This window comes from Balaenoptera borealis (assembly GCF_965194805.1).
Source record: "Balaenoptera borealis genome assembly, chromosome: 19".
NCBI lineage: Eukaryota > Metazoa > Chordata > Mammalia > Artiodactyla > Balaenopteridae > Balaenoptera > Balaenoptera borealis.
Genome location: NC_138878.1, coordinates 15,021,644 through 15,026,591, shown reverse-complemented (window position 1 = coordinate 15,026,591; position 4,948 = coordinate 15,021,644). Strand labels below are relative to the sequence as shown.

The window sequence follows — 4,948 nt, the reverse complement described above, 5'->3', positions numbered from 1 at the left end:
CTGGAATGGAAGAGAGCACAGCCTTGTTAGCAAACTGTCCGGGGAAAACTTTAAGGAAAACGAATGCGGTGGAGGCCAGGGAAGCCAGGAAGGGCTGAAGGAATACAGGCCTGTCACCCAGCACGGGGCCCCATCAGACTCCCCGGGCGTGGCCTCCAGACCAGCAAATCAAGTCCAGATAGCTCAGGGAGAGCCAGAGGAGAGGACAGACCAGACGTGTCGGCCGGGTGGGGGGGGGGGGGGGGGCGGGGGGAATAACTATTAAGATGATAAAATGACCCAGGATACGACAAGCCGCGGCCCATCGAAGATCTCAGGAAACGCAGCTCGGAAAAAGTACAAAAGTCCTTCAGTGTGAGGTAATGAGGCGCGTCTAATTATATTTAAGAAAGAAACAGCAAGAAATGCTTTCAAAGCCCTCCCCTCTTTCTTCCCTCACGAACCGAGTCCAAATCCCAAACCGAGAGACACCGTAATTTCAGAGAAAGTGAGGAATTTCCGAGAGCATCACGGGAAACAAGGTTGTGATTTTCCCAGAACTGAGAAAAACTATCACACCAACCCTTCCCCGCCTGCTCCCTTTTTCCCTCCCCAAAAGAGCTCCCATCAGGAAACGGCAGGGGGAGGAAGAAAAAAAAAAAAAAACCAAACCAAACAAAACTCAGGCAGCCCCACCATGAGAAATCAAGGCAGTCGAAATGACATTTGACACCGCCAGGCCACAGCTGAAGAACAAGGGAAAAGTTTTAGGGTGACTGTCACTGACCCATAGTCTCTCACTCCTAACCTTGCTCTCCAACATATGTTTCTCATTTCCTTGCTTATAGCTGGTCCAAGCTAATGATATGTGTTTTGGCCGGGATCCCGTGCTTGGCATACAGCCGGGCTTGTTCTCATTGTCCGGGCTACTTACAGAAACCTCTTTCTCTGTCTCTTTCTCTCTCTCCAAAAACCGGCTTGAAAGAACAGTAAATATGCAAAACAGCCCCCGTGCTCTATACAGCTACCATCTTGAACACGGCCCCCTCTACCCTAACACACCCCATCAATAAAAGCCTAAAGAGACCGTCCACGGGTGTGGGGTATGTTCAACACAAAAGCAGTGGAAATTCAAACAAATTGGCCCATTAGAGTCTCACACGGCTATAAATACAGCTCAGCTTGGGCTATTTTGAGGGACGGTGGCATGGGAAAGTTCGGCCTGGAATCTTGAGTTTGTCAGAGGAGACGGATCTCTCCCAAGACATGGGAAGAAGACAAGCGCTCGGCAGGCCTTGAGGAAGGAGGACATCGATTCTGGTCAGTCCCAGGGCAAGGCTAAAAGTGGGCAAGGAGGCACGTCCTGGCCTCGCCCCTGTCCTCCAGGGCTGCTGGCCTTGCCATTGGAAGCATGGGCTCTGGTGTCATTCAGAGTGTCCATAACCTTTAAAAAAAGCTGAACATGCCCTTTTGCTCCCCAGAGGTCAGTGCACTCTTCCTGAAGAACCGGGCAGGCTGGTGGAGGAGGGGTGGGAACAAGAGTGGCCAAGCAAGTCTGGGCAGGCCCCAGGCAGCGACCGGCATCTCCGGCTGACCCAGAAGGGAATCCTGAGAAGCCCATTTTTGAGGAGCAGACCCCAAAGTATGGCGCCCGTTAAATATATATTATAAAATCAGGGCACAGTCGCATGGATTTTAGGAAATGGGGACCCATGCATGCGTGTTAGCAAAATAAGTAGGCAGACAATGCACATGCAGATGTCGAGAACTGCTTCCCATTTCCCCTCAGGGTGTGTCAACAGAAGGCAATTAACTGCTAACAGTTAGGGATGAGTAAACACAGAATACACATCTACTTATGCATGGCGTACCTGCCTACTTTGGGGAGAGCACAGACCACGCCTTGCAGTGTCACTGCTGGGTCTATTTGACCTAGGTTCGTGGACCCCATAGCAATTTCTGTTCAGAAAGCACACCGAGGACAACTTTGGATCTACTCAGTCGGTTAATAAGTTTGAGCACCTACTGTATACCAAACACTCTCCGAGGCCGGGGGTCACACAGACATAGCCCTGACTGCCAGGATTTTCGACCCCGGGAATGCATTTAATCTGTTCTTGACCCTAGAGTTTTCTTGACCGCACATCCCATCTTGCCCAGGACAACCCAGCTGGTAGCTGTTGTCCCAGTGTGATTATTAATAGCGCTTTTCACTCTCCAAGTTGTCCCAGTTTGGATAATAAATTCTACGATTACTTTATCTAGAGTCCCTCTTTCCGAAGTGCTCTTTTGGGTCTGAAATCTAATACACAGAGAGAAAGGTGCAAAAAAACATAGCATCCTCTATTTTAGAGGCTCTTTGGAACTCGCAAAAGTCAAGAGAGGGTTCCCAAATTGTCAAGAAAATGGCTTTAGTGGATTAACTTTTAATTAGTTCACGAACCGCCTCCACTGCATCCTGGGCTTGAATCCTTGCCACATGCTGCAGTTGGGTCTGTCGTGGCAGACCTTGTCTGCTCTGGATTTTCCATGATGCATCTGAAACCTCAAAGTGACTGCCCTCTTCCCCCCAGCATGGGGACAGCCGGGGCACACGAGGGCACTTGTCTCCATACAGCCAGGAGGGGAAGAGCCAATTCAGGTTACCATGACAACACCCTTTCCTGAAAATCTCTGACTGACACTTCCTGGGGAGACGGGAAGTAAGGACAGGAAGACACCAAGGTCACTCTCTTCCCATGTCCAGCTTTCCCCACCTCCCGGACTTGTCTGATATTTGACCTTTCCTAGCTCAGCCTTTCTTCTCCCATTGCCATCAGCTTTTGTCCTGGGGGTAAAAGCAACCAACTGCTTCTGTCCCCTTCTCCACAGCCAGCCATTGGAACCCCCAAATGGTTCAATAATATGCCATATAGAAGTCACGAGTAAGGGAAAGATGCCTCAAAAAGTTAGGCGGCTGATTCCAAAGTGAAAAATTAACAATGCGTGGACTGTCTGCACTTTTGTAATCAATGTTATTATGACATTAATAATCATTCAACAAATGTTACTGAACACTTACTACATGCCAGGCACTGTGCTAGAGATTGTGTATAGAGTATTGAACAAAATGGATAAGGTCCCTGCCTTCTTGGAGCTTACTTACAGTGTCCCGAGGGAGACAGACACGGAAGGGATAATCCCGCGATAAATCCATAACTACAGATTGTAGTGAGTACTGCAAAGGGAAAGTACACAGTGTAGGAGAAAGTACAAGGAGGACTAATTTCTATTTGGGTGAGTCAGGGAAAGCCCCCTAATAAAGCAACGTTAATCTAGGACCTGAATGATGAATAGGAAGTAGGCAAAGAAGTCCATTTATATAGAGTCCACGAGTCTCCACCATGTTGGGCATCACCTTCATGCATTACTCAAATATTTCACTTCGAGACTAGAAGAGTTCTGGAGGTATGACCTTCAAACCTACATATTGATAACCTGCATCAAAAATAATGCAAGGGGTAATAATCCCTCACTTCTAGGTTGTTAGTTGTGTGTGAAGTTCCTAGTGCAGGGCTTGAAATGTAGAAAGTAATCAGAGCACGGCATTCACCTCTCTGGAACTATTTTAGCAAATGTAGGGTCTCTCATATCTGAATCCCCAGCAACTAGCATGATTCAAAGTATTATTACCATGTAGTGTTGTATGCATTAAGTGCTCAGTATACAATGAACGAATAAAGGAATCAATGAACCAATGAATTAACTTTTATAGGATGTCTTCTATGGATCAGGCACTGTGCGAGGTACTTTCACAAATATCCTCGAATTTCAACACCGTAACATTGTTGTACCCATCTCAAGGCTGGGATTCTAATGTGCCAAACCAAACAAGAGCTCTGAAAATAAGTGTAAAATACAACCCTAATGAAGTTTGGAGAAGCAGATAAAGGAGCAAATGCACTTCCAGGGGCATTTTGAAATAGCAAGCAAAGATGCAAGCCAATGAAATGAAAAGGTACAAATGCTCCAAAGAGTCATAAAAGTGGGATGAGAAAGAGGCTTTAGAGGGAGAGGAGGTGTGAGGCAAAATGGCGAGCAGCATTGCTAAAACCTGGAGCTCCTTTAACAGCCCATAGAATGTTTTGTAGACAAAGATGATGCAGTTGCATCCTGTCATCCTTGGGACATGTGTTGGATACGCCCCTAAAAGTCTAGGGGTGGGGGGCTTCCCTGGTGGCTCAGTGGTTAAGAATCTGCCTGCCAATGCAGGGGACACAGGTTTGAGCCCAGGAAGATCCCACATGCTGCGGCGCAACAAAGCCTGTGCACCACAACTACTGAGCCTGCGCTCTAGAGCCCATGAGCCACAACTACTGAGCCCACGTGCCTAGAGCCCGTGCTCCACAACAAAGGAAGCCACGACAATGAGAAGCCCGCGCACCGCAATGAAGAGTGGCCCCCGCTCGCCGCAACTAGAGAAAGCCTGCGCACAGCAACGAAGACCCAACACAGACAAAAACAAACAAATTAATTAATTTTTTAAAAACAGTTTAGGGGTGGGGGAATTGGGTTTGGAGAGAATGGAGATAAGAGAATTCAGGCTCCGTGGAACATTTAAGTGCAGAGAAGCTTCAGAAAAGAGAATGTTAAAAGGCTGGCATTTACTGTGCAGGTGGTAGGTAATAGGGCCGTGTTCTGAAACAAAGGTAATGGAAGAAGTATGAAGTCAGAAGTAGCTCCAAATCTCACTGGCTTAAGAAAGGACATTGGATAAAGAAGAAAACTAAGCAGATGATTTTATTTTAAGAGGTTTCTCTAGTCTAAAAGAGGCAAGTCTTACCGTGAACGATTTAGACAAAAGAAAGTTTAAACAGAGGTAGTGTATTTCATCAATGATGGCAGTGGGAAACAGAAAGTCGTTTTAGGGTCGGAAAATCTCTACATTTTAAAACCATTCACATTAAACAGGGGATGAATGCAAAACAGA

General features: G+C 47.0%; 1 protein-coding gene and 1 long non-coding RNA gene across 2 annotated transcripts in view; one reads left to right on the top strand and one right to left on the bottom strand.

The window, feature by feature from the left end:
* ZFHX3 (zinc finger homeobox 3) overlaps positions 1–4,948 on the top strand; it is a 423,800-nt gene that overhangs the window by 75,183 nt on the left and 343,669 nt on the right. The gene's annotated exons all lie outside the window — the stretch shown is intronic.
* Positions 1–4,948, bottom strand: part of LOC309617584 — a 54,601-nt gene that overhangs the window by 24,257 nt on the left and 25,396 nt on the right. The window contains exon 1 of the long non-coding RNA XR_014238066.1: positions 444–4,948. This exon is cut by the window's right edge and continues 25,396 nt beyond it. This is a non-coding gene — a long non-coding RNA (uncharacterized lncRNA). The remainder of the gene's footprint in view (positions 1–443) is intronic.